This window comes from Sus scrofa, chromosome 7, assembly GCF_054392235.1.
Source record: "Sus scrofa isolate SSC_HxYL_T2T_F1_AM1 chromosome 7, Sscrofa_HxYL_maternal_Yorkshire_Landrace_v2.0, whole genome shotgun sequence".
NCBI classification, from domain to species: Eukaryota; Metazoa; Chordata; class Mammalia; order Artiodactyla; family Suidae; genus Sus; species Sus scrofa.
The window spans coordinates 108762368-108770258 of record NC_139389.1 but is presented as its reverse complement, the minus strand read 5'-3'; positions in this window follow the sequence as shown (position 1 = coordinate 108770258).

Here is a 7891-nt window from a genome sequence, read left to right as displayed (position 1 = left end):
GGCAACGCTGGATACTTAACCCACTGAGAGAGGCCAGGGATCAAACCCGCAACCTCACGGTTCCTAGTCGGATTCGTTTCTGCTGCGCCACGATGGGAACTCCCTAGAACTCACGTTCTTGAGAAGATTTAGTTTGGGGCTCCAGCACTTTTTTGTCAGCCCATGGACACCAGGAGAATTCCACAGCCTCTCTGAGTTACTGCTTTTCTTCCAAAAAATATCAAAATTGTTCTTGGGTTACTTATCTCAGGGGCATAGGATGAGGGTAAAAGGAGGGTAGTCTGAGTCACAGCGAGCCCTCTGAAAACACACAACATCCCTCACTCATCTTATAAACAATTGTTCTACTCATAAAGAATTGGAAAGCCTAGATGCCCCTGCTGCCAAGCAGCTGTTGGTCTTTGCCAATTCCTCCTCTCTCTCTGGGCCTTCTTTCTTTCCCGGTGGTAGATTCTACAGATGACTCTCACAGATCTCACATTGCTCCATGATTTTTTTTTTTCCTAGTGCCTATAAACTAAAAGCCTCAGGCAAGCTTTGCAAACTGTGTTCTGGGACAGCTGTGTGTTAATCCCGTGTCACATCATAACTCATGTCCATGGGTACCAAAGCTCCCAGCCTTGGCTGGATGGATTGCAGCAGGGATAGGTCTAGCTGTCCCTGGCAAACTGCAGTGGCCACGATCCAGAAAGGTCCTCTCTGGCTGGAGATTTGAGGACTGGGGAGTGGCCAGGCAACTGAGAGAGAGATACAAGTTGCAAGCCCAGGGAAAAGCCTTCCCCTGGATGTAAGCATCATTTAACTGCAGGAAATGGTTCCTATAACACTGGGGCAACCCACTACCGCTTGACGTGAACCTTGGCATTGAAAAGAAGTCAATCTGGAGTTCCCGTTGTGGCGCAGCGGAAACGGATCCAACTAGGAACCATGAGGTTGCTAGTTCAATCCCTGGCCTTGTTCAGTGGGTTAAGGATCTGGTGTTACCATGAGCTGTGGTGTAGGTTGCAGACACAGCTCGGATCTGGCGTTGCTGTGGCTGTGGCGTAGGCCGGCAGCTGTAGCTCTGATTCGACCCCTAGCCTGGGAACTTCCATATGCCACAAGTGCGGCCCTAAAAAGAGAAAAGACAGGAAAAAAAAAGAAAGAAAAGAATTCAATCTTTTACAGGTTGCTGTGTCTCTCTCTCATCCTCTTTTCCGTCTGCCCTTTACCTTGCCTCTTCACTCATGCACTCTCACCTCTTGGGGTTCCCTGACCACTCTTGGGGCTCCAGCTCTCCTTGCTTGCCCCCTTTTCTCCCCAAGTTGTCTCCTCTGCCCCCTGCTTCTCTCCTGACACGTTTCCCCTGCTCTGCCTCTGCCCTGCTGCTTTCCTCTCTGCCTTCCTTTTTTCTGTGAGGATCACTAGGGCTTCAGTCCACCCAGCTGTAAGGAGGACACACCCTTTTGAAACTGTGACCTCATTTACAATCATTCTCCCACTGTGCAGGCCAGGGGGAGAGGTCACCCCCCCGAACCCCGCCATTATCCCTGCTAGGAGTGATGAAATTGAGAGAGGAGAGGAGTCTTCAAAGGGCACCCAACACACCAATTATTCAATTCAGTCAATATCAGCTTTTATTTAAGTTTTTAATATATATATAAATAATTTTAAGGTAACACATGTACACTGCAGGGAATTTAGAAAATACCAAAAAGAAAAAAGAGGAAAATGAACCATGGTTGCCTCCATCCAGAGATCACCCTTAATAGTATCTTGCTTTAATTCCTCCTATTTTTTCTAGGCTTTTTTTTTTTTTTTTGCATACTTGTGGTTATATTCTGTCTGTACAATTTTGTAACCTACTTTTTTCCACTTCATATTATAACATAAGCATTTCCCTCATGGTATTCTAAACCTTTTTTTTTTTTTTTTTTTTTTTTGTCTTTTTGCCTTTTCTGGGGCCGCTCCTGCGGCATATGGAAGTTCCCAGGCTAGGGGTCAAATCGGAGCTGTGGCCGCCGGCCTACACCAGAGCCACAGCAACACGGGATCCAAGCCGCTTCTGCAACCTACACCACAGCTCACAGCAACGCCGGATCCTTAACCCACTGAGCGAGGCCAGGGATCAAACCCGCAACCTTGTGGTTTGTAGTCGGATTCGGTTAACTAACCACTGCGCCACGACGGGAACTCCTCTAAACCCCTTTAAAAGCATTATTTAAATTTCTTTACCCTGTGTCCTGTTTTAAGACATTTATATGTGTTCCAAATGTTCTCTAACAGTAATCAAAACCGTGACAGTCAGTTTTATGTGCAAAGTTTATACAATCAGTGTGGTGTCAAATTGAAGAGTGAGGCTGGCTGCCTAGCGTGGAATCTGGGCTCCACTCTTATAAGCCATATAACCTTGGGTAAATTATGCATCTCAGGGTTTTTTTCTTTGTTTTGGTTTGGTTTGGGTTTTGGGGGTTTTTTTTGTTTGTTTGTTTTTTCTTTTTAGGGCTGCATCCTTGGCACATGGAGGTTCCCAGGTTAGGGGTCGAATTGGAGCTACAGCTGCTAGCCACAGCCACAGCCACAGCAATGCAGGGTCTGAGCCAAGTCTGAGACTTACAACCACAGCTCACAGCAATGCCAGATCCTTAACCCACTGAGCGAGGCCAGGAATCAAACCCAAAACCTCATGGTTCCTAGTCGGAATCATTTCTGCTGCACGATGATGGGCACTCCATGTGTCTCAGTTTTCATACCTGTACAATTGGGTTGATGAAAGTGGAATTGTTAAAATTAAATTAGATGATTCATCTAAAGCAGTTAGAACAGTGCCTGACATTTTTGAGTGTTTACTCTAGAAATGTGACCTATTAGTGTTTTCTTATTTATTTATTTACCTTCCTGTCTTTTCTAATACTGCACCGGCGGCATATGGAGGTTCCCAGGCTAGGGGTCTAATCGGAGCTGTAGGTGCCAGCCTACGCCACAGCCACAACAATGCCAGATCCGAGTGGCGTCTTCGACCTACACCACAGCTCATGGCAACGCCGGATCTTCAACCCACTGAGCAAGGCCAGGGATCGAACCTGCAACAGCATGGTTCCTAGTTGGATTCATTTCCACTGAGCCACGACGAGAACTCCGTGTTTTCTTAGGATAGATTTCCAGTAGTGGATTTACTTTGGCCCTTGATGTATAGTGCCAAATTGCTTTCCAAAAAAGAACACACCTGTACTGACAAACCTACCATGACTTGAATTGGGCCTGCCAAGTCTTGTGTTCTTTCTATGAGCCGCAGCCTTCAGGCAAGGGCTAGAAATCCATGCATTAATTGTTCTCTTAATGCAAAAGAAACGGATTATTGTTAAGATTAAGTGAAACAGGAGTTCCCTGGTGATCTAGTGAGTTAAGGGTCCAGGACTGGATGGGTTCGATCCCTGATCTTGCTCAGTGAGATTAAGGAGCCAGCATTGGCAAGAGCTGCAGCAAAGATCACAGATGCAGCTCAGATCCTGCATTGCTGTGGCCGTGGTGTAGGCCAGCAGTTGCAACTCTGATTGATCCCCAGCCCAGGAACTTCCACATGCCGCAGGCGTGGCCAAAGGAGGAAAAAAAAAAAATGATAAATGCACTTGACACAGAGTAGGGACCCAGAATGGGGCTCTTTTAACTTACCCTAAGCTGATGATGTAACAAATTCTCCAGCTTCTCCAAGAACGTTTTCTTAGCATCAGTAGCTCTTTTCCTTTCAGCTCCCCACCTCCCTAGACCCTGATCTGGCAAGGAGTGAAGGGTCATTTCCCTCAATGGCGCATTCGACACGAAGGTACGTGCAGCAGAGAGGCATAAGAAAGTGTTTTTCTACACACAGAGGAGGAAAAGTCCTTTCCCAGCTTAGAAATTCACCCCTGGGGCAAACACAACTAACACACACACACTCTCACACACACACCCAGATGGGAGCAGTCCCAGGTCCCGGATGTAGCTCTTCTGAGGATTCCTTGAGGGCAAGACCTGGCAGGAGTCTGGGGCCCTCTCTGAGAAGTCTCAGTTCAGGCTGAAGGCATAGAAGGCCTCCCCCTGCAGACCCTGCCCGGCTGAGCTTCTAGAGCAAGAGAAAGGCAGGATCCCAGGTCAGTTTTGCCAACAGCCAGTAGAGCAGGCAAGGTGCTCAACACCCTAATTTTTTGACAGGCTGTGGCTATTGAACAAAACCTCCTCTAAAGCCAGGCCCACATGCTTTGAAATGGTTTCCATCTCAATATCACAAAAAATAATTCAGCTTTAACTTATTTCCGTTGGCTCTTATTTACCATTCCTTTATTTCCCTACTAATCTGTTACTTCTAGATTTTTGTATCACATAATGATAGACAATAAAAGTGGTTGATCTCCTCAAAAAAAAAAAAAAGGCTCCCTTTCAGGTGAAATTTGATGGCACAAGGCCCACGTTCTCTACTGCGTCAGGAACCTCTAGTTGCCAAAATCAAAGAGTAAGGGTTTTCATGTGCTTTGGGGGGTTTATTTCCCTTTTGTTTTTTCTTTATTTTTATGATGCTCTGTTGGAAGATCTGGCCTGACTCAGCTAGACGAAGGGGACCCAAGAGGGACCGCGCCGGGAGGGAGGAGCAGCAGAAAGGCATCTTTCCTTTGGCCCACTTGAACTTGGACTGCTTTTTCCAACTTGGAAGCTGCTTAACTTCTCTGGGACTCATTTTTCTCAGCTGTAACCTGGGAATGATAGATATTCACGAGGAACATAAGAGATAACGGCGGAGCAGCTGCTTCAGAAACTGTGCATGTGAGACAAATATCAAGCCTCCTTATTCTTCCCCTCATTTTCATTTTTATTATGGTACCAAGTGAGAAACCCAATCAGTCTGCTCACCACTGTTGATAATTACCCTCCACCCCCTCCAACACACATATACCCTCTCACATTCCCGCTCCGGAAAATGGGCAAGTGCCAACAGGGCAGCTTCCTCTGCCAATGAGCCAATATGCTCGCATGCCCCGAGGCAGCCTGTGGACGCCAGAGCTGACGTTGGTGGAGTTTTGAGCTGCACAATCTGTGGTTGCTGGCTTTCTCCACCTTATGCTCTGGTTCTGCCTTCCAAAGTTGCCGTAACGCACCCATTCTCCTTCCCAGGCTTGAGTGAGCCTGCGCCTGGCAGGAGAGCAGGGAGTTCTGCAGGAATGGTGCTGAGAGCTCTCCTTAGCTTCTTTTCTGGGCATGAATTGGGCTGTTGCTAAAGAAATTGTCTTCACAAGTCAGTTTTGCCATCTCCTATGGAGAGAAGGGGGCAGCTGTGGTAAGGTACTTCCAAAGTCCCCCAAAAAAGTTTAAGAGGAGTTCCCCAGAGGCCTAGCAGTTAAGGATTCAGCATTCTCACTGCTGTAGCTGGACTTAGATTCCAGGCTCATGAACTTCCCTGGGCCGGGGAACTTCTGCATGCTGCAGGTGCAGCCAAAGAAAAAAAACAAAAGAAGTTTCGGAAACAGGCTGCAGACCCCTTTGCTGGTAAGGGTGGTGAGGGAGGGGGAGAAAGATCTGCCTCTAACCAAAGTCTGACTCAGAAGTAGTGAAGATTGCCAGTGTTCTCTCTTGGGTCCAGAGTCATCCTTGTACCCAGAAATGAACTTCTCCTTGGAGCCACGTCCATGGGAATAGGATTTGGCGGATGGGCAGCCCAAAGGCCTTCTTGTCCCTGCACTCTGTCGGCTTGTCTTCCCCCACCACCACCACCCCCGCCCCATTACCCAGGGCTTTGTGGGTCCCAGCCACGTAGCCTTGAACGTGAACTTAACTTGGAGGTACTGAGCTCACTGCGACAGGGGTGGGACTTGCCCTCCCCCTTATGGGGAGCATCTCTTCCAAGATGTGGCCTATTGATGTCGTGAACAAAGCAGATCTCTCCACGCTTGGTGCCGACTTACATTCCTTAGGGAACTCTGTGAGCAAACCAATTCCTTGTAGAAATAGCTAAGAGTTTGTGCATGAAAGAGCTTATGAAGGCAGGTCCCCTGGTGGAAAGAGATTAGCAACCGAAGCTGATTCCAACAGAAACAGAGCCCATCATGTTATTCTGTTTGGGGAATGTCAGAGAGGTGGGAGCTGAACAAGACAGGAAGGCATCTCTTCCAAGGTTTTTACCCAGTGCCCACTTCATCCCTTATCTATGGACCTTGCTCTGGTCCCAGCTAGGAAACCTGCTGCCTCCTGCAGGAAGCCTTCCAGGGCTGTTCTGCTCCACGGAGCTCTCTATTCCAAACCTGGACCTTTCCCTTTTCCACTACGACAATTGAGATTTGGGGGTCAAGAAAATTTCCTGAGACCTAAAGAGAGAATGAAATTGAAACAGACAGTGTAAAAGCCTAGAAACTGAGGGATTTGTGGTATTTCCTAGTAATACCCTGGGTAAGCAGATTTCACTTGCTCCCTTCCCAATGGTCTCCTGTAGGTAACTTCCCTGAAGCAGGGGTCCCCAACATTCCTCTTAATACCCTGCCCCCTTCCCCACAATTAATCTCTCCACTCTGTTCTCCCCTAGAAGTCTCAAACCCATCCCATGCTCCCCAGAGATTCTGCCTTTATTCACACTCTCCCCATGTCTTTCCTGGACTCTGCCAAAGCTTCCTCACCAGTCCTCCAGCCTCATCTCTCCAGCCTTTCTACCCAGAATTTCCTCTTCTCCTGGCCTGATGAAGGTCTCATCCTTCTAATACAACTCAGCTCAAATGTCGTCTCCTCCAGGAAGCCTCTTGGGCTTCCCCAGGTAGAGTTAATCATTTCCTTCTCTGTGCCCATTTCACTCACCCTATGAAAGCATTTATCTTCATGTGTTGGACTTGCTGGTTAACATGTCTAGAAACCCCACCATCCTTCATGGCAGTTCCTTTGAAGACCCAGATGATGGTTTATACTTTGCATTTTCAGGGTCTAGCAGGGGAACTGCAAGAAATGCTCTGTAGAGAAGGGGAAGGAGAAAGAAAGGAAGGGAATGGCAAATGGAAAGGAAATGTTGCCTAGGTATAGATCCTTCAGTTCCTGAGCTGCCTCCTATATCTTGTGAAGCATAAAAGGTAATTTCCCTGCAAGAAACACTTACTGCTGCATTGACCCACCCGTCTCTGTTACAGGTCTCACGACAGTGCTGATTGCCCTATAGTTTCTTCAGCACTGCTGAAGAGGTTTACAACCCTAAGGAAGTAAAGGCCCAGGGAGATGAAGCAGCTGTCTGAGGTCACACAGCCAACTCGTGACAAAGATCAGCCTGGAACTCAGGTCTCTTGGTACCCAGGCCAGAGCCCTTGACACAACACCAACTGCCTCTCTCTTCAAGTTTTCCCTCCAGGCAACAGCATATAATTATCAACATTAATATTTAGAATTTATATGCGGCTTTTGCTTCACTGGCTTTTTTATTATCCTTTTGATTAGTAATTCAGTATGCAGCCCAGACATGAAGCAAAGCCAGGGTAAGGAGGGGAGGCCAAGGCCAAGTAGGGGGCCATGAGCCCCTGTGAAAGGGAGGTCAGAGGGGAATAAAGGTACAAGAGGGCCTTGACTCAAGGGACAGTATCTTGTATAGGGATGGGGGGTGGGATGTCTGTGCAGATGTTATGTGGGCCTCAGAGTGAGTGGTCTAAGAGCTTTCCTGGTCCTGTGGCTTCCCCTCTGATGGGGCAGGAGCAAGAAGAACAAGAACATAGTGGGAGTTCCCCAGTGGTCTAGTGGTTAGGCAATGCACATTTTCACCTCTGCAGGCCGAGTTCTATCCCTGGTCTGGGAACTGAGACCTCACAGCAAGCCACTGGATGTCAAGGTTAAAAAAAATTTAATATCCAACAGGTTGAACACCAATACCAGCTCCGAGACAGACCACAAGGCTTAGGAAGTTCTCTGCCCAACCCTG